Source organism: Schistocerca cancellata, chromosome 5, assembly GCF_023864275.1.
Source record: "Schistocerca cancellata isolate TAMUIC-IGC-003103 chromosome 5, iqSchCanc2.1, whole genome shotgun sequence".
Lineage (NCBI taxonomy): Eukaryota > Metazoa > Arthropoda > Insecta > Orthoptera > Acrididae > Schistocerca > Schistocerca cancellata.
The window spans coordinates 648,870,849-648,893,736 of record NC_064630.1 but is presented as its reverse complement, the minus strand read 5'-3'; the positions used below and the strand labels follow the sequence as shown (position 1 = coordinate 648,893,736).

Sequence of the window (22,888 nt, the reverse complement as noted above, 5' to 3'; positions counted from 1 at the left end):
TTATGACTGATATACAATATTTTTCATAATATTTAAAAACAAAGCTAAAGGTAAAGGTAAAACTAGTCACAACATTACAACAATGAAGATTTTTATACACCACCAAGTCTTGTACAATTGATTTTAATATTTTGTTTGGTTATTTCTGAGGCCAAGTGCAGGACATTCAGTTTTAGGTACTGAAAAGAAGGTTTCTTATGAAAAAGTCCCTTCTCCCTTATGGAGCAACACCGCAGTTCATGTATTTTCTCCAGCAGGTAAGAGGTGCGTGTTTAGTCCCAGTTAACACACTGCAGTTACTTGCTTCTTACTCTACACACTTCAATACACAATTACAGCCAGTAATTAGCACAGTTTCCCAGTACGTGATATTTTTCTTGCTGTATTGTTCATTGCTAATTATTTCTAGAAAAATTAGTACAGTGTTTTAAATTAGGGTTCACCAAGTTTATTATTCCACTGATTGCTGTATTACTAAATAGATACTATTCTGTTTCATCAGAAAGTACCGAACATGTTTCAAGAAACATTTAGGTATTCAATTTGCTAGAAACAAATCACATTGGATTCACCTGTATTTTACTATAAAAACTAAAACAAACAATGGGAAGTCCAAGATGAAATATAACAATATTAGAGAAGAAAAGTTGCTACTCACCATATAGCGGAGATGCCAAGTTGCGATAGGCACAGCAAAAGGATTTACACAATTATAGCTTTCAATCATTAAGACCTTTGTCAGCAAAACACACACACACACACACACACACACACACACACACACACACCTGCAGTCTCACATAACTGAAACCACACTGCAAGCAGCAGCACCAGTGCATGATGGGAGTGGCGACTGGGTGGGGGTAAGGAGGAGGCTGGGGTGGGGAGGGGCAGGGATGCAGTATGGTAGAGGTGGCGGACAGTGAAGTGCAGCAGTTTAGATGGAGGGCAGGAGAGAAGGTGGGGAGTGGGAGGAGGGCAGAGAAATAAAAAGAAATTAAAAGACTGGATGCGGCAGTGACATGACTGCTGTGTAGCGCTGGAATGGGAAGAGGGAGGAGGCTGGATGGTCGAGCACAGTGACTATCGTAGGTTGACCAGGAGGGTTACAGGCACGTAGGATGTACTGCAGAGAAAGTTCCACCTGCGCAATTCAGAAAAGCTGGTATTGGTGGGAAGGATCCATATGGCACAGACTGTGAAGCAGTCATTGAGATGAGGGATATCATGTTTGGCAGCATGTTCAGCAACAGGGTGGTCCACTTGTTTTTTGGCCAGAGTTTGTTGGTGGTCATCCATGTGGACAGACAGCTTGTTGGTTGTCATGCCTACATAGAAAGCTGCACAGAGGTTGCAGCTTAGTTTATAGATCCCGTGACTGGTTTCACAGGTAGCCCTGCCTTTGATGGGATAGGTGATGTTACTGACCTGACTGGAGTAGGTGGTGGTAGGAGGATGTATGGGACAGGTCTTACATCTAGGTCTATTACAGAGGTATGAGCCATGAGGTAAGGGATTGGGAGCAGGTTTTTTAAGGATGGACGAGTATATCGTGAAGGTTCATTGGATGGCAGAATACCACTGTAGCAGGGGTGGGAAGGACAGTGTGCAGGACATTTCTCATTTCATGGCACAACGAGAGGTAATTGAAACCCTGGCAGAGAACGTAATTCAGTTGGTTGGTTGGTTGGTTGTTTGAGGTGAAAGGGACCAAACAGCGAGGTCATCAGTCCCTTGTTTCAAATAGACTCCATGCTGCTAACGGGACATCTCAGAAAAGGCAGAACAATAAAACGGAAAAAGGGGAAATGTAAAAGGGCAGTCACGTTGTCATTAGTAAAAACAAATGAGGGAAGTTGGCAAGAGAACGAACCCAACACTATGCTGAAGCAGCATAGGCAAGACCACCTGTGACTTAAAAGGGACAACCGCTATAATGCAGAAAGTACGGATGGGAATAGAAAAACTAACAAAGCCTTAAAAAGAAGGGGTAAAAACAGAGTAAAAGGGAAAGAAAAGAGGATTCCAGGCAGGGAGGTGAATCGGGAATCTCTGAACACCGCCTACAGTGGGAGACACCCAAACACTCACCGCCCTGCCCCAACACCAGAGGGAGATTAAAAACTTTAAAACTGAGAATAAAAACCACTCTCCCGGAGGAAACCTAGAACCAGAGAGACCATCCGGGAATCGTCAGCCAACATCAAAGGTAAAGTGTGGGGGAGTCTGTACTTCGCACGCAGAGCCAAAAGAAGGGGGCATTCAACCAAAATGTGGGCCACTGACTGGAAGGCTCCACAACCACATAGCGGGGGTGGCTCATCACGCAAAAGGAAACCATGGGTCAGCCTGGTATGGCCAATGCGGAGACGACACAGTGTGGTCGAGTCCTTGCGGGAGAGGCGAAAGGAAGAACGCCATGGGCCTGGATTCACCTTAATGGCACGAAGTTTATTAGACAGTGGAGTAGCCTCCCAAGAACTGGCCCATGACTGTGCAAAGTGGGATTTGATGTGAAGCCGTAAATCCGCTGCAGGAGGGGTTACAGAAAACGGGGGGTAAGTAACTGCTCCCCCAGCCAAACGATCAGCGAGCTCATTACCCGGGATACCCACATGGCCCGGGACCCATAGGAAGTCAATGGAACAAGCAGCACGGTGAAGATCAGCGAGATGGTCATGGATGGCAGAGACCAAGGGATGGCGCGAAAAACACCGGTCAATAGCAAGAAGGCCACTCATCGAGTCCGTACATAACAAAACGCGGTTGTGTTGGGATTGTTTAATAAAGGTAAGGGCCCGGGATATGGCCATCAATTCCGCAGTAAACACCCCACATGAGGGTGGCAGCAGATGATTTTCCGTTCCAACAAAGGACGTGAAGGCATACCCAACATGATCAGCAGATTTAGAGCCATCAGTGTAAAAAACAACAGCATCCCGAAACTCCCATAAAATTTGGCGGAAAAAGGAACGGAACACCACCGGGGAGATGGAATCTTTCGGACCGCGGCGGAGATCCATCCGAATTCGAGGCCGAGGAACTAACCAAGGAGGGGTGGAGGGGAGGGAACGAGGAAGACAGGACAAAGAAGGAAGCCGGAAATCACGGGTAAGAGACGCAAGGCGCAGCCCAACCGGTAAACCCGCCCGAGGGCGGGAGTCAGGCGGGCGACGTCCATGGTCTGGAAATAGGATAGAATAGGAAGGATGAGCGGGAGAAGAACGGATAGTAAGGGCATAAGACACCAGAAGCTGGGACCGCCGAACAGAAAGGGGGGGGGATCCCAGCTTCAACCAGGAGACTATCAACAGGGCTAGTAGGGAAGGCACCGGTGGCCAAACGGATACCACGATGGTGGACCGGATCCAGCACGTGCAGCGTGGAAGGAGCAGCTGAACCATAAACTTGACAACCATAGTCCAAACGTGACAGAACTAGAGCACGATAAAGACGGAGGAGGAGGGAACGGTCCGCACCCCAAGAGGAGTGGGCAAGGAAGCGAAGGACATTGAGTTTACGGAAACATCCTACCTTCAGGAGTCTGATATGGGGCAGCCAAGTGAGCTTGTTGTCAAAAAGAAGACCCAGGAAACGAAACTGTGGAACCACAGGCAATTGTTGTGCAGCAAGATAGAGCTCTGGATCGGGGTGGACCGTAGTACGGCGACAGAAGTGGACCACCTGCGATTTTAAAGGAGAGAATTGAAACCCGTGTGAGTGGGTCCATGCAGAGGCACGCCGTATAGCCACCTGGAGCTGCCGTTCTGCAGATGCCATCGAGGAGGAACTAACCCAAATGCAGAAATCATCCACATACAGGGCAGGAGCGACCAAGGGACCGACAGAGGCCACAAGTCCATCGATAGCAATGAGGAAAAGAAGGACACTCAAGACAGAACCCTGTGGGATGCCCGTCTCCTGGGTCCGTGGAGAACTAAAAGCAGTACCAACTCTAACTCTGAATGACCGATGGATCAGGAACTGGCGGATAAAAATCGGGAGTGGGCCCCGAAGACCCCACTGATGAAGGGTTAGTAAGATGTGATGGCGCCAGGCCGTGTCATAGGCCTTGCGAAGGTCAAAAAACACTGCAACCAAATGGCGGCGCTGGGAAAAAGCCTGCCGAACTGCAGATTCCAAGCGAAGTAAATGATCGATTGGAGATCGTCCCTCTCTAAAGCCACACTGGTATGGGGACAATAGATCCCGAGATTCGAGGACCCAAGTGAGCCGACGGGCTACCAGCCGTTCAAGTAACTTACAGCCAACATTGGTCAAACTAATTGGCCGATAGCTGTCAACAGATAGGGGGTTCTGACCAGGCTTAAGGACAGGAACCACAATGCTATCCCTCCACTGAGAAGGGAAGTCACCCTGGAGCCAGATACGGTTAAACACCCGAAGAAGATGGTGCCGTTGTGGAGCACTGAGATGTTGAAGCAGCTGGTTATGAATGGAATCGGGGCCAGGGGCCGTATCATGAGAAGAAGATAGAGCAGAAAGAAATTCCCATTCAGTGAAAGGTTCGTTGTAAGATTCTGACGCACAAGTGGTGAAACATAAGGCGACAGCTTCAGCCTGCTGTTTTTGATGAAGGAAAGCAGCTGGATAGGAGGCCGACGCCGATGCCATGGCAAAATGGGTCGCAAGATGTTCTGCGAGAACTAATGGGTCCGTACAAATGCCATCTGGGAGGTGAAGGCCTGGGAGGGTGGACTGCCGATGGCAACCTTGGAGAGAGCGAAGTGTAGCCCATACCCGCGACAGAGGGACAGTGGAACCAAGGGAAGAAACGAATCGTTCCCAACATATCCGCTTGCTCTGTTTGATTAAATAACGGCCTTTAGCGCGAAGGCGCTTAAAGGTAGAAAGGCTGGCTACAGATGGGTGCCTCTTGAAGTGTTGCAAAGCTCGACGGCGATCACGGATGGCAATGGCAATGGCCGTACTCCACCACGGGACTGGCCGACGACGAAATTGGCCAGATGAGCGCGGGACAGCAAGGGTAGCCGCGCGAACAATCGCGTCAGACACGTCACGTACGACGTCATCAATACAACCCGACAAAGAGGGAGAAAACTCGACCTGTGCAGTGTATAGAGGCCAATCGGCGCGGTGGAAAGACCAACGAGGTAACCTATCCATCGGGGAGCGGGAAGGGAGCGTGATAATCAACGGGAAATGGTCACTATCACAAAGGTCGTCGTGTGGCGACCAGTGTAATGAAGGGAGGAGAGAGGGAGAAGAAAGAGAAAGATCAATGGCAGAAAAGGTACCATGACCAGCACTGAAATGAGTAGGGGAGCCATCATTAAGAAGGCACAGGTCGTGGTCTGCAATAAATTGGTCGATAAGAAGACCTCGTCTAGATGGAAAGGCACTGCCCCACAAAGGATGATGAGCATTAAAATCCCCAAGGAGGAGGAAGGGAGGAGGAAGTTGCTGAAGAAGGGTGGTTAAGGCAGCAGGTGTGAAAGTCCTGTCAGGAGGGAGATAAAGATTGCATACTGTGACTGCAGAGTCAAGTGGACCCTAACAGCAACCGCTTCCAATGTAGTTTGGAGAGGAATCCACGTGCTAGCAATGTCTGTACGGACCAACGTACAAACGCCACCAGAAGCCCGCAAGGGTCTGACCCGATTTCGACAGAAAACACGGAACCCACGGAGGGTCGGTGAGTGAGCATCAGTAAAATGAGATTCCTGGAGAACCACACAAGCTGCTGCGTAGGACGAGAGAAGGGATTTCAATTCCGGAAGGTGACGATAATAGCCATTACAATTCCATTGGAGAACCACAGAACGATGGTTTAAATGAGGGCTGAACACGCTGAATCCAGTCATACCGCCGGGTCCCCACCCGTCACCGACAAGGAGGGGGCGACGTCCATAAAAGACAGGTCAGAATCCGGTTGCGAAGTCGGGGAAGGGACCTCCGGTGGTACCAGAGGCTCTTTGTCCCGGGACTTATGTTTCTTCTTCTTTTCAGGCTGAGATCGAGGAGGGCTGTGTGGCATAATGGAGCCAGCTGCAGCAAGATCAGGAACAGAAAGAGACCGGGCGACCTGGGGGCCGATAGACCGCGGCTCTCGCGGTCGCCGCGCTGCAGCAGACCTCTGACCTGGAAGGTGCCGGGAAGGGGCATCCCGGGAGAGGCGCCCTTGACCGGCAGACGCCGAAGGAGTGGGACACTTCTCCGGCTGGGGAGGGGGAGCAGCGCCCAGAGGAGAGGGGGTGGGAGCCGCAGGGGAGGGGGGGAAGGAGAGGGGTCCGGGATGGGGGTAAGGAAGGGGGAGGGAGGGATGAAGATGTAACCAAGGCGTAACTAGATTGCATGGACACAGGGTGCAATCGTGCATATTTCTTACGGGCCTCTGTGTAGCTTAAACGATCAAGGGACTTATACTCCTGTATCTTTTTTTTCTTTCTTATAGACTGGGCAATCTGCTGAACGTGGAGAATGACTACCATGACAATTTACACATACAGGAGGGGGAACACAGGGACTCCCCTCATGGAGTGGACGTCCACAGTCGCCACAGAGGGGGTCCTGGGAACAGCGAGAAGACATGTGGCCAAAACGCAAGCACTTAAAACACCGCATAGGAGGTGGGATGTACGGCTTCACATCACAGCGATAGACCATAATCTTAACTTTCTCAGGAAGGGTATCCCCTTCAAAGGCCAGGATAAAGGCACCAGTATCAATACGATTATCCTTAGGACCCTTCTGAACACGCCGGACGAAGTGAACACCCCGCCGTCCGAGATTGTCCCGAAGTTCCTCATCAGTTTGAAGGATGAGGTCTCTGTGAAAAATCACACCTTGTACCATATTTAGAGACTGGTGAGGGGTAATGGACACGGGAATTGTGCCAAGGTGGGTACAGGCACGAAGGGCCGCAGATTGGGCAGCCGAAGCAGTTTTTATCAGCAACGAACCCGACCGCATCTTGCTCAGGGAGTCCACTTCGCCGAACTTGTCTTCAATGTGTTCCACAAAGAATAAAGGTTTGACACTGGTGAAAGTATCTCCATCAGTCCTAGTGCAAACTAAATAACGGGGGAAAGGTTTTGCCCCTAGACGACGGGCCTGACCCTCCTCCCAGGGGGTAGCCACGGAAGGGAAGGCCGAAGGAGCAAGAGAAGCAGCACTTGAGGAATCAGTACCACGCAGAGAGACGGCCGCAGAAGAGCGGCCAGAGGTTTGGACCCGTATGCGTTTCATCTGCATAGCGTCCGCCCTGATACCACCCACTCCAATCAGGGGCTCTCCTCACGGGCGCCACCCAGCCACAGCAAGGGCCGTCTGGCACGGCGGCCATTGCCGGGAGTTCCGATGCTCCAGGATGACGAGCAACTACTCCAAGGCATGCATGAGGAGGTCACAGCTCAGGTATCAGAAGTGTGATCCCTGTGTGTTCAGGGGGCTCAACCAAAAGGGTACATAGCGACCCCACCACACGGGCTGGCTACCGTGCTGGCTATGCACCCTAGCATCAGACAACGACTTAAAAGAAAAGGTGGAATGTACTAGAAGGGCACACGTCGGAGACACTAGGTAAGGTGCTCTTCCCCAAATGGCTCACACTACGGAAGAGAAATTTTGGAATGGAGGTCAAACCCCAGAGGGGGACCAAGGAATGCCAAAAGGAGGAGATGATTACGCAACAAAGCCGGAGTGTAAAACCAACAGAACCAGGAGGATAGCGGGGGCCAACATAAGCAAGGACACCAATAGAGGGAGAGGAGAGGGCGAGGGGAAAGGGGTATGGAAGGGAAAGGAGGGGAAGGGAAAGGAAAGGCAGCCCGGGAGAGAAAGAAGGCTGCAATGGCTCGGGGCCCCGTGCTCGCCACACACGTATCCACAAAAGAGTTGTGGACCCCCTGGGGGGCGTAATTCAGTTGCTCCAGTCCCAGATGGTACTGAGTTATAAGGGAAATGCTCCTCTGGCCGGACCGTGGGGTGTGGTGGGAAACTGGCAAGATAAGGCACAGGAGATTTGTTTTTGTACAAAGTTGGGAGGATAATTACACTCAGTGAAGGCTTCAGTGAGACCCTCGGTATATTTTGAGAGGGACTGCTCGTCACAGGAGATGCGACGACCACGAGTGGCTAGGCTGTACGGAAGGGACTTCTTTGTATGGAATGGGTGGCAGCTGTCAAAGTGGAGGTACTGCTGGTGGTTAGTAGGTTTGATATGGACAGAGGTACTGATGTACCCATCTCGGAGGTAGAGGTCAACATCTAGAAAGGTGGCTTGTTGGATTGAGTAGGACCAGGTGAAGTAAATAGGTGAGAAGCTGTTAAGTTCTGGAGGAATGTGGATAGAGTGTACTCACCTTCAATCCAGATAGCAAAGATGTCATCAATGAATCTGAACCAGGTGAGGAGTTTAGGATTCTGGGTTTTTACGAAGGATTCCTCTAATGGCCCATGAATAGGTTGGCACAGGATGGTGCCAAGCGGGTGCCCATAGCCATACCCCAGATTTGTTTGTATGTAATGCCTTCAAAGGAGAAGTAATTGTGGGCAAGGATATAGTTGGTCATTGCAACTAGGAAGGATGTTGTTGGTTTGGAATCCATAGGGTGTCTGGAAAGGTAGTGTTCAATGACGGTAAGGCCATGGGCATTAGGAATGTTAGTGCACAGCGAGGTGGCGTCAACAGTGACGAGCAGGGCACCGTGTGGTGAAGGGAGAACTGTGGAGAGTCGATGGAGGAAATTGTTGGCGTCTTTTATATAGGAGGATAGGTTCCGGGTAATAGGTTGAAGGTGTTGGTCTACAAGAGCAGAGATTCTCTTAGTGGGGGCACAGTAACCAGCCACAATGGGTCGTCCTGGGTGGTTGGGTTTATGGACTTTAGGAAGCATGTAGAAGGTGGGGGCGTAGGGAGTGGTAGGGGTAAGTAGAGAGATGGACTCGGGGGATAGGTTCTGGGATGGGCCTAAGGATTTGAGTAGAGACTGGAGATCCCACAGGACTACTGGAATGGGGTCACAGTGGCAAGGTTTGTAGGTGGAAGTATCTGACAGCTGACAGAGTCCTTCCGCCAGGTAATCCTTGCAACTGAATAACATTTCCCCACCAGGGTTTCAATTACCGCTCGTTGTGCCCTGAAATACGAAATATCCAAACCACTATCCTTCCCACCCCTCCTACAGTGGTATTCCGCCATCCACCAAACCTTCACAATATACTCTTCCATCCTTACACAATCCCTGCTCCCAATCCCTTACCTCATGGCTCATACCACTGTAATAGACCTAGATGCAAAACCTGTGGACCATACATCCTCCTACCACCACCTACTCCAGTCCAGTCACTAACATCACCTATCCAATCAAAGGCAGGGCTACCTGTGAAACCAGTCACGTGATTTACAAACTAAGCTGCAACCACTGTGCTGCATTCTATGTAGGCACGACAACCAACTAACAAGCTGACTGTCGGCATGAATGGCCACAAACAAATTGCGGCTGAGAAGCACGTAGACCACCCTGTTGCAGAACATGCTGTTTAACATGATATCCCTCATCTCAATGACTGCTTCACAGCCTGTACCATATGGATCCTTTCCACCAACACCAGCTTTTCTGAATTGCAAAGGTGGGAACTTTCCCTGCAATACATCCTATACGTTCCCGTAACCCTCCCGGTCAACCTTCGGTAGTCACTGTCCTCACCCATCCAGCCCCCTCCCTGTTCCCATTCCAGCACTACACAGCTATCATTTCACCATCACATCCAGTCTTTTAATTTCTTTTTATTTCTCTCCTTTCCACAACTTCCCCCCCCCCCACCTCTCCCCTGCCCTCCGTCTAACCTGCAGCACTTCACTGTCCGTCACCCCCACCATGGTCTCTCCCCCCTTCCCCGCCCCAGCCTCCTCCGTACCCCCACCCAGTCACCACACCCATCATGCACTGGTGCTGCTGCTCGCAGTGTGGTTTCAGTTATCTGAGACTGCAGACACGCGCGCGCGTGTGTGTGTGTGTGTGTGTGTGTGTGTGTGTGTGTGTGTGTGTGTGTGTGTGTGTATTGTTGACAAAGGCCTTAATGGCCGAAAGCTATAATTGTGTAACTTTTTGTTGTGCCTATCGCAGCTCAGCATCTCCACTATATGGTGAGTAGCAAGTTCCCTTCTCTAATATTGTTACTATAAAAACTATATGATTAGTAATTTATCTGCCTCACATTTAGATGCAAACAATACAACAAAATTCATTATTTTGTGGGAGCATATTCCCATGAAAGATATATCTTTTCTTTTGAGCACCAAGGTTTTAACAACCATTTCACTTCCACATAAGTTTTTCTTAACTACAGTAATGATTAAATCGATGTCTCAACAATTTTACCATGGGTTACTCATATCTTGTTTAGATCCAAATGTCGCCAACTCAGTATACTGCAAGAACAAAAGAACATGCTGATATTCATAACACTATGATTATGTAACTAAAAATGAACAGAATATCTATTTAAATTAACTAATTTTATGGCACCATACAAAACAGCGAAGACTGAGAACCAAAGAGATACATTCATCAATAGATACATACTTAGTGATATGAAATCTGGAGCATTTGCAAGTATGCCTTTATTTGTTTACACAAGATATTGCAGAAGCTTGTATTCAGACTTACAAGAGGGGATAAAATAAAGAGATGCAGGTTATATGACATGAATTATACACAGCAATTTGTGACAAAGGTCCAGGCGAAGCTTCAGCCTGAGTGGACACCATGGAGGTGTACATGAATGGACCTCTAGCACAGGTGGTAAAGGCAAGCACTCCACTTCAGAAAGAAGAGACTGACACGAACCACAATATTAAGCCCTGATCTGGGCCGCCGAAGTGAGAGATGAACCGCCATGGGTGGGAAAAGGAGACAGTAATTTGGATGATCAGGGAAACTATGAATGTGTGCAACGTAACTGCCAAGTTGTTGTGCATGCCTAACGTTCAATGGGGGGACACTGGCCTCCACCAGGAATCTGCTCACAGGACTTATGCTAAAGGCTTGCCAGTTGAACTGCCACAGTGGTGCACTGGGTCAAGTAAACGCAATGCCGAGTGTGCCACCAAACCATAAACCAGACTCCCATAGTCAAGGCGGGATCGTAAAGGACTCTGTAGAGCTGCAGCTATGTACACCCCTGTTGGTGCTGCTCAGGCAGTGGAAGGCATCGATGTGCAGCCAGCATGTTCGCTTCAGCTGACTAAGATGGAAAGCCACATTAATCGGGTGTCAAAAACCAGTCCTAAGAATCGATGTCTCCACTACAGTGAGTGGATCATCATTAAGGTAAAGTTCTGGTTCCGGATGAACAGTACGACACATACAGAAGTACAGGACACACTACTTCGCAGCTGAAAACCAGAAGCCACAGGCTAGAGCCCATAACTGCACCTTGTGGATAGCTCCCTGTAGATGCTGCTCAGCAACACCAGTACTGGAGGTGTAGTACGAAATGCAGAAGTCGTCTGCATACAGAGAAGGTAAGACAGATGGCCCGATAGCTACTGCTAGACCTTCACTGGCCACTAAAAATAGAGATACACTCAATACAGAGGAGCCCTGTGGGACTCCATTCTAATGGATATGGCAGAGGGGTGGGGGGGGGGGGGGGGTGGGGGGGGGGGGGACCCTAGAAACTGACACAGAAAGTACGGAGTGATAGGAAATTTTGGATAAAAATCTGGAGCAGGCCCCAGAGACTCCACTCATATAATATGGCAAGGATATGGTGTCGCCAGGTCATGTCTTAAGCTTTTCATAAATTAAAGAAGACAGCAACCAAGTGTTGGCACCTGGAAAAGTCTGTTCCGATTGCAGATTCAAGGGAAACTAGATTATCAGTGGTAGAGCGACCCTGGCGGTAACCACCTTAGCATGGAGGCAGTAGGCCACATGACTCAATGACCCAACACAACCGCCAACTTACGATACATTCTAACAGCTTACAAAGAACGGTGAGGCTGATGGGCCGATAGCTGTCCACATCAAGCGGGTATTTGCTGGATTTGAGCACTGGAATGATTGTGCTCTCCCACCACTGTGATGGACACCATGGCACCAGATCTGGTTGAAGATGACAAGGAGATGTCGCTTATAGTCTGACGAGAGATGTTTGATAATCTGACTGTGGATCCGATCCAGCCCAGGAGCTGTGTCGGGGCAATGTGCAAGGGCACTGAGGAGCTCCCACTCTGTAAATAGAACATTATAGGGTTCACTGTGACGTTCAGTGAGTGAGAGGGCTTTCCTTTCCATCCACCATTTGAGGGTAGGAAAGGCTGGGGGATAATTCCCTGGTGTGGAGGCTCGAGCATAGTGCTCGGCAATTGTGTGTGCGCGCCAGTAGATAACACGCCATTTATGTTTATGCCAGTGACACCTGTCAGGGTCTGGTACCCACAAAAATGTCCAAGCAGTGTTCAGACCTAGGAAGGTTATGTATGGCACCCAACGTTTGAGACCTACCTCTACCAATATTCCTGTTTCCATCTTTTTATAAGCTGCCAAACGCAGGCACGGAGCCATTTAAATGCTATTAGGTACTCTAGGGAAAGAAGTCACTTACAGCGCTGTAGAGCTCACCGACGCTCTTTAATGGCCTCAGCACTTTCCGGCGAGATTACAAGTGTGGGCATCATCAACAATTAATTTATTAATACTGAAGTTGTCTGTGGCAAAAATTGCTTTATTTCATAGACTTTTGAAATTTATGTACAAATAAATTTTCGATTACATGGAGCAAAAACTGAAGGCTACCCAACAAAGGATTTTTATACCAATAGTGTATCAATAATGATGGGCCGGATCAAATTAAAGTGAAGATGACTCTACAACTACAACCAGGGACATAAAAAAGGTAAGTACAAACTACTTGTGTGCTTGTTAACAAAATGAGTAGATAGAAAAGCAAATGTGAGGTAGAAATAAAAGCTGCAGGATCCCATCAGGACATGTTTGAGCCAAGTGAAATCGTAATCAGCAAAGAAACATTAAAGACTGATGTTTTGCAGTTGATTTTGGTACGATTAGAGGAAATGAAGACATAACAATAGCAAATTTATTGCAGTTAACAGAAATAAAAAACTGGAAACCATAGCAAAATGGACAGATTAAAAGATCAAATAGAGCAACTTAGTAATCAAGTTTCAGAGTTAAAAAATGCGGTGTTGGAGGGGTTAAAAAGTGTGAACAAAAAAGTTCATGTTTTAGAAAATGAGTGTAGATGAGTAAACAATAATAACAATAACAATAACAAAATATGCCATATACCATAATACATCCAAAAAGAAAGATGATGAGACCTACCAAACAAAAGCGCTGGCAGGTCGATAAACACACAAACAAACACAAACATACACACAAAATTCTAGCTTTCGCAACCATAATACTATAATAATATCATAATACCATACATATACCATAATACCATACAGTTAAAAGGAAGTCACGCTTGATCAAGGTCCGCGTCATGTTCCATTTTTAACCAGACCTAAGGTCTGAGAAAGGAAAGAAGACAGTAGTAATAATAATAATAATAATAATAATAAAAGAATGTTGATGACAGTTGAACAGGAGGCCGTAGCAGAAAAATCTTAACAAAATGTCACCAGTTTAAACAAAAAAATTTTAAATGTAGAAAACAATGAGAAATAACAAATGTTTCACATCAAAAAATTTCAGCAGTTCAGGAAATTTGTATTAGGGTCATTCCATGTCAGTGCAACCAGGGGCTCCAACTCAGTCTCAGATTTGACTGGAATTCTGTATACTAATTCTACCATGTGTGGAATACTCATGTAAAAAGTATTAGTTTCCCCTGCCAATAAGTTCCAGAATTATGACTTGTGAAAAAAGGTGGCCAGACCCAACTTCAGGTCTTAATAACTTTGGAACTATTCCACACAGTCCAGTGAAATTTCTACAACCCAGTAACATCCATTTAGAGAACACACACTATGAATCAAAACACCAACAACATATTTCTGAGGAAAAATAAAAAATTCAAAAATGTGATTAAAAAATGTAATATGTTAAAAGGTACATATTGAAGGAGCCATCTATGTCAAATATAATTCACTCAAAAAGGGTATACATTTTTTGCGGTAAGCTTAATGTGGCCTAAACACAGAACTCATCATGCCCATATCAGTTACAAAATCTGAGTTACATGCTCACGAAAATACAAAAATTTGAAAAATTCCCTGAAAAACATGGATTTTCAAAGTGTGGTAGCACAAAAGGGACAAGTGGTATCCAAGCCAAATTTCACACAATGAATAAGTAGACCATAATGATACATATCTCAAAATTTCAGCATGTTATTGCAAGACATTTGTGTGCAATGTAAGTTGACAGATGTATTTGATGATGTGGCCATTGTGCCACAACACAATTTTGTAAAAACACATCAAACTGTTCAGCCTCTTCTTATCCTCTCCCACAACTGTTTAATCACTAAGCAACAACATATTGACAGATTAACACAACCTATCATTAATGTTTACTGCACCTTAACTGCTAAAAAACAGCATTGTGCTTTGAACAGAAGTTATCTCAGACTTTAGCTACTGTACTCTGTACACTGAGTGGCAAACTGTACTGTTTTCCTGACACCGTGGTAGGAACTGGGACTGTCATAAGAATATGTTCAAAAGGAATCCAACACCTATCTGCCAAACGTGGCCAATGAAATGATCTTGCTGGTACCATGAAGTTAACAAACACATCACCTTCTGCTTCACAGCACTCTGCAACACATCCAAAGTACCATTTGTCATCATAAACAGCAATAACATAGCAACCGTTGCTGCTTTTGCTTCTGAATCCTGAGTCAAACACACTGTGAAGACATGTTACGCATGAACCTATAGTTATAACCGGACAGTCTGCTCATCTGCACATTGTCAGAGTCCGCTGAAGAGAAGTGATGATGGCTCCTTGTGCCTGCGAGGGTTTTAACGTGTTCTAGTCTGCTTTTAAGCAACTCTTCGACTGATTTCACCTCATCTTTCGAAACATAGAATGACTGTATGCCAGAGATATTTTTCTGTACCCAGGTAATTAATTGAAGAGGTGTTAGAATGTGACCTTCTGTAGGGTGCTGCAGACTAGCTCGTTATGCCATGTGCTTAATGGTAGCACCAATACCATCACATACATTTCTATCATGACTTGTAGTGAAAAAATTACATTCCGCGTGAATCTGAAAATCATGGTAATGCATGCATAAATTTGAGATTTTTACAGTTTTTGTACTGACAAGCTGCCCTATCACTGAAGTATTTCGCAAAATGTATGTGAGGCAGCTTGTTTATCACGTATGCCATGACAGTGCGAATGTGGGCATGAACTGCAATGGCATCGTGAATTCAACAGTCACTAAAAACGCACAGGTTCACGACAGACACATCACCTGATTCACCTCTATAATAAATCACAAATGGCTGGAGAGTTGCTTGACTGTTGTCCAAACGATATCCTTGGATGGTATCTTAAACTATAAATGCATAATTATCAGAAAAGTCTAGTATTACTATAATTTCATCTTGTTTCGAACTATCCTTAACAAAACTGGAGATAAGCCGATTGTGCTGTTGCTGTGAAACTGTGTGTGGTTAGTTTGTCTGTCAGCTTAGCATTTTGATGGGTCTCACATACACAAACATTGTGTGCCCCCTTGCACTTACAGGCACAACCCATTTTCGCTGAAGATTGAATTCTACATAGTTCTTTTTTGCATCTGTACATGTACATTTCCCATTTTCACCATTACATAGTCTATTTCCAGGCATTTTTCGGCTGTAGTCATTTTCACAAAACTCCGACACTAGCACCTTTATTTCTGAACTCAATTGCTTACCCTGAGCCTGCTGAAGGTGTGGAAGCACTCCTTGGGTTGCTTTTATTTTCCTAGCTTGCTTTACCATATATGTAAAAACATGAATTGCTTTGCAGTGTAGTCAATAGACCAGCTGGAAGGTGCAAGGGTAAGAATAGCTTTTTTCTGGCGTGTGGATATGGCACATTTCTTTCAAATCATGCACAATTTTGTCCAAATCAGAGCATTTCTGGCATGATTTCTGTTCCTTTGGAGCAGATAGCTCTTCCTCTTCCACCACTAGTGTGTCAGCTATTGTGTGTTTTAATTCCATTTGAGCTTCTTGTAGTTTTCTTCTACCATAGCTGGGCCTGTCTCTTTTCCCAACTTTGTGTGTCTTCATGGGAGACAAACCAAGAGCAGTCACTGAAGTATTTAATTTCTCATCCGCTGTGGTTGTAGTTGGCTGATACTCTTCATCACTGTCATGTAAATTATCAGACTATTCTTCATTTTTTAGCGGTGTAACACACCTGGAACATAACTTTTGTCCTCGTTTCATGTTAAGTCCTATGCACAGATTCACTTTCAATACTGATTTTATATTAATTTCTCTGAGGCTACACTTCACTGTCTTCTTATGAATCAAAAATGGATCAAAACAACTTCTTTGTAGGAAAGAATACTTATCCAGAAACACTTTCATATGATGATGATAACAAACACTAAAGTTTCCTGGAACTGCACTTCTTGTGCCCATAGGGTGTATCCCGGATCTCCATAGCACCAAATCTTGATCCAATTCATCCAGATCATACAGTACAAAGCGAATGTCACATTTTGTTCCATATGTTGTTTTATGACATTCAGATGCTTGTGCTCTGCCAATACTGTAACTTGTTTGAACAAAAGCACCACTAGTACACTCTTCTGCCTCCATACTGACTTTCCACAACTGACCAGTCTGAACTAGAATCTTAAAAACATGAATAACCTGTAATTGTTGCTTGTTTCCTTTGTTGTTCCTGCCTAACAATGATTCAATCTGTCCCCGAAAACTACCATTGTTTAACTTTGTTGCCTAATGGTTCCCAACAATTGCTGCAGCTATATCTGAAACAAGCTGTCTGCATCATCACTATTACTTGCTAAACCGTGTTAAAAGAAATGTAACCAAATACATCTCTGTCAACTTTTATTGTACACAAATGCCTTGCAATAACAAGTTGAAATTTTGCCACATATTATATACTGGTCTACTTATGCAGTGTTTGAAATTTGGCTTTAATATCACTTGTCCCTTTTGTGCTACCACACTTCGAAAATCCATCTTTTTCAGGTAATTTTTCAAATTTTTGTATTTTCAAGTGCATGTAACTGTTTGTGTGACTGATATGGGCATGATGAGTTGTATGTGTTTAGGCCACATTAAGCTTACCACAAAAAAATTTTATACCCTTTTTGAGTGAATTATATTTGGCATAGAGGGCACCTATAATATGTATCTTTTAACGTATTACATTTTTTTAATCACATTTTGGAATTCTTTATTTTCCCTCAGAAACATGTTGTTGGTGTTTTGATTCATGGAGTGTGTTCTCAAAGTGGATGTTACTGGGTTGTAAAAATTTCACTGGACTGTGCGGAATAGTTCCAAAGTTATTAAGACCTGAAGTTCGGTCTGAAGATAGATTGCCAGATGCGGGTTGCAATTTCCGGGTCACGCCAACTTCTTTCACAAGCCATAATTCTGGAACTAATTGGCAGGGGAACTTAACATTTTTTTTACACGAGTGTTCCACACTTGGTATCATTGGTGTGCTAAATTTCAGCCAAATTTGAGACTATCAGCTGGAAGATTTTCTCAAATTGGTTGAACTGACATGTAATGACCCATTAATCAAAATCTGTTTGCAAACAATGGTATTGTGTGGCCCAACACACTTATCAAAAGTTTTCAATCATATAACTTACATCCAGGGGATTTTCTGTACCACCATAGAGATAGATGTGTGTCATGCATGAACAACAATCAAAACATTAAATTTTTTAAAGATTTTATTAAGACGAAGCTCTGTCATGGATCACTTTAAATTCACATCAGATGGAAACTATCAGAGTTTTGAAAAGTTTTTTTTTTAAATACACTTTGGTCAGAAGCGCAACCGGGAAGACTTGAAAGTGAATTTTTGAATGATACTAATTATAGGAATAGTGATGACACTTTAAAAAGAATTTTGTAAGAACAAACTTTAAAATATCAAATCTTGACAAACCATTTGACAAAATGACCTTGATTGATGCACTTTAAAGGAGATTACCAGAAATATTACAGTGGGATTTAGTACATGGACCTGGAAATTGTGTAACAATTTTTACAATATATTGACAGACTGGATAGGGCAGTATGAAGAAGTATGTACTATAGTAATAGCAATGATAATAATAACAGAAACAGAGATAATGTAAACTTCTCTCAGGATCAAAGTGTCAACAGGGAAAAATTTGGAAATCAGCAGGAGTAATGGGGATAACCATGGTCATTTTAATGGAAGAAACAACCATGGAAGTAACTACTCAGGAAATGGCAGTTCACCTCAATTAAGATCCATAGTTTTGGAGCGAGGAAACTAAACAAGTACAAGACCCCCACATTACACTCAATTAGACAACCAACAGTTTTAATGATACTGCAACAAGTATCTGAAATTGAACAGAAGGAATATCAGATTTTCACTTATGTTTTTATCAAAAGTTTTGGAATACTATGTTTAATTACAATGATTTAAATGCTAATCACAAACCAGAATGTGAGAGTAGTGAGAATTTTGATGTAGTATGTACTAATGATTTCTTCTCTTGGGTGGAAAACAGTGTTGTTTATGTTTAAAAATCAGGTGATGGCTATATTTGATATGAACTAGGTGTTATCTTTGATAATGTGAATGAGAGCTGTGAAATGACTGAGGTTGGTAACTCTCAGACTGGAGGCTTATTGCAAATTAATGTAGGTGAGGTATGTGACTGATGGAGGTGAGACTTATTGTCAGTGATGTCGATGAAGTAATGTTGGAGGAATATGATGTCAGGTATTTGTAAATGATGTTGACAATACAGGTAAGGTAAGTGAAATATGCTGTAAGTGAGGGTCATGTAATACCAGTCCAGTTAAAGGTTTTCATTAATGTCATGCAGAGTAATGACGCAAAAAGTAAAGGTGAGGTATCTGTGAGCCTGGAAAATAAAGGTGAAAACTTTTTGAAATTTGTTTGGGACCAGATTGACTATAACATTGATAAAGGTGCATTCTGGAATAAGTTAACTAAGGTTAGAATTTGTACCCCAATTGGTGGAATGAAGTGAAAGAGGATCTGAGCAGGAAGCGTAATTTTGACAGTAATGTATTTTGTGTTCCTTCTGTAATGAGTTGTGTTAGTTGTGCCATGGAATCTATTCATTGTGTTCATTCTGTACCTGACAACATGAGTAATCAAAGTAATGTTATGATACTTGTAAAGCTGATAAAACCTTGCGAGGACAGTGTGGATGTAGCATTTGATGAAATTGAAAGTGATCTTTTGCATTACGTGTCTGAAAACGGAGGATGATTCAGATTTTGGATGTCCCCACATTAAAAATTAAGATTGAAGGCAACTGAATGAGATTTTCACTCTGCAGCGGAGTGTGTGCTGATATGAGACTTTCTGGCAGATTAAAACTGTTTTATTTTTTGGTTTTAGGGCGCAAAACTGCTATGGTCATTAGCGCCCGGTCTGTGACTTAGGAAACGGTAAAAAACGAAAATGAAAAGCAGCAGCAATGGGAACGAAACTCAAAAAATTGGAGAAACTAAAGGCAGAAGGAAAGCTTAAAAATCCACTACAGAAAGGGGTTAGTTGTCCCCAAAAAGAGCTTCAAATTACTGACGTCATCTCACTGGCACTAATAAACTTGAGAACGCGATCGGCCGAGCGCGTGTCATCTGCTAAAATGGATGATAGATTAAAACTGTGTGTCGGACCGTGACTAACTCGGGACCTTTGCCTTTCGCGGGCAAGTGCTCTACCAACTGAGCTACCCAAGCACAACTCACACCCCATCCTCACAGCTTTACTTCTTCCCAAGCTCGAGTCTCGGTCCGGCACACAGATTGAAGGCAACTGTTTGATACAGATAGCCCAATTTGTGGAACATTGGAACAATTTTGGGACAAGAATTTTGAGGAAATGTCCACTGTAGATGTAAAGATAAGAGGAGGTACAGGTAAGCAAAGCAAATTGGTAAAATCTCAGGTACTTTTAATTTTTAGTATAGAAGACAAGATCTTTGACCATGGATGCTTAATGATTCCTAATCTGGAAGAAAATAAACACAACATTATTCTGTTTAATAGATTTGTGCTTTAGATTTTGATACATATATGTCATTTGACTAAATGGCTATATCCTTTTACAATGTTTTTTTTAATGTGACAATGCCATTAAACACCTAGTGATAAATTTCTCATTTCACAATGATTATATTATTATTATTATTATTATTATTATTATTATTATTATTATTATTATTATTATTATTATTATTATTATTATCTTTGACTTTTTTTTCTCAGACTTAAGTCTGGTTAAAAATGGAACGTGACGCGGACCTCGGTCAAGCGTGACTTCCTTGTAACTGTATGGTATATGTTAAATTGCATTTAGGAACTTTCGGGTAATTGAACATGTATCAATAATTACAGATTTTTGTAGTTGTATATATATGTTTGGATGTAGCTGTATTGCATTGATGTACTGGTGGATATTGTGAGGTATGACTCCTGTAGTTGATAGTATAATTGGGATAATGTCGACTTTATCCTGATGCCACATGTCCTTGACTTCCTCAGCCAGTTGGATGTATTTTTCAATTTTTTCTCCTGTTTTCTTCTGTATATTTGTTGTGTTGGGTATGGATATTTCAATTAGTTGTGTTAATTTCTTCTTTTTATTGGTGAGTATGATGTCAGGTTTGTTATGTGGTGTTGTTTTATCTGTTATAATCGTTCTGTTCCAGTATAATTTGTATTCATCATTCTCCAGTACATTTTGTGGTGCATACTTGTATGTGGGAACGTGTTGTTTTATTAGTTTATGTTTTATGGCAAGTTGTTGATGTATTATTTTTGCTACATTGTCATGTCTTCTGGGGTATTCTGTATTTGCTAGTATTGTACATCCGCTTGTGATGTGATCTACTGTTTCTATTTGTTGTTTGCAAAGTCTGCATTTATCTGTTGTGGTATTGGGATCTTTAATAATATGCTTGCTGTAATATCTGGTGTTTATTGTTTGATCCTGTATTGCGATCATGAATCCTTCCGTCTCACTGTATATATTGCCTTTTCTTAGCCATGTGTTGGATGCGTCTTGATCGATGTGTGGCTGTGTTAGATGATACGGGTGCTTGCCGTGTAGTGTTTTCTTTTTCCAATTTACTTTCTTTGTATCTGTTGATGTTATGTGATCTAAAGGGTTGTAGAAGTGGTTATGAAATTGCAATGGTGTAGCTGATGTATTTATATGAGTGATTGCTTTGTGTATTTTGCTAGTTTCTGCTCGTTCTAGAAAGAATTTTCTTAAATTGTCTACCTGTCCATAATGTAGGTTTTTTATATCTATAAATCCCCTTCCACCTTCCTTTCTGCTTAATGTGAATCTTTCTGTTGCTGAATGTATGTGATGTATTCTATATTTGTGGCATTGTGATCGTGTAAGTGTATTGAGTGCTTCTAGGTCTGTGTCACTCCATTTCACTACTCCAAATGAGTAGGTCAATACTGGTATAGCATAAGTATTTATAGCTTTTGTCTTGTTTCTTGCTGTCAATTCTGTTTTCAGTATTTTTGTTAGTCTTTGTCTATATTTTTCTTTTAGTTCTTCTTTAATATTATTATTATTATTATTATTATTATTATTATTATTATTATTATTATTATTATTATTATTATTATTATTATTATTGACATTTTTTTCTCAGACTGTTAAGTCTGGTTAAAAATGGAACGTGACGCGGACCTTGTTCAAGCGCGACTTCCTTGTAACTGTATGGTACATGTTATATTGCATTTAGGAACTTGGGTAACTGAACATGTATCAATAATTACAGATTTTTGTACTTGCATATATATGATTGGATGTAGCTGTATTGCATTGATGTACTGGTGGATATTGTGAGGTATGACTCCTGTAGTTGATAGTATAATTGGTATAATGTCAACTTTATCCTGATGCCACATGTCCTTGACTTCCTCAGCCAGTTGGATGTATTTTTCAATTTTTTCTCCTGTTTTCTTCTGTATATTTGTTGTGTTGGGTATGGATATTTCAATTAGTTGTGTTAATTTCTTCTTTTTATTGGTGAGTATGATGTCAGGTTTGTTATGTGGTGTTGTTTTATCTGTTATAATGGTTCTGTTCCAGTATAATTTGTATTCATCATTCTCCAGTACATTTTGTGGTGTGTACTTGTATGTGGGAACGTGTTGTTTTATTAGTTTATGTTTTATGGCAAGTTGTTGATGTATTATTTTTGCTACATTGTCATGTCTTCTGGGGTATTCTGTATTTGCTAGTATTGTACATCCGCTTGTGATGTGATCTACTGTTTCTATTTGTTGTTTGCAAAGTCTGCATTTATCTGTTGTGGTGTTGGGATCTTTAATAATATGCTTACTGTAATATCTGGTGTTTATTGTTTGATCCTGTATTGCAATCATGAATCCTTGTATTATCTATTCTCCCTGGATCATATTTAGAGACTGATGAGGAGTAATAGACACTGGGATATTGCCAAGATGATCACAAGTACGAACAGTTGCAGATTAGGTACCAGAAGCAGCTTTGATCAACAGGGAGCCCGAACGCTTCTTACTAAGAGACACCACTTCACCAGACTCATCCTCTATATTCTCTGCAAAAAAGTAATTTCTTTGATGTGATTAATGTTTCCCCATACATCTTAGTACAGATGAGGTAGCAGGGGAAGTGTTTCATCCCAA

At 43.2% G+C, this 22,888-nt stretch overlaps 1 protein-coding gene across 1 annotated transcript in view; it reads right to left on the bottom strand.

Annotated features, from left to right (window-relative positions):
• The window catches only part of LOC126187318 (ras-related protein Rab-8A), a 55,252-nt gene that overhangs the window by 23,626 nt on the left and 8,738 nt on the right, over window positions 1–22,888 (bottom strand). The gene's annotated exons all lie outside the window — the stretch shown is intronic.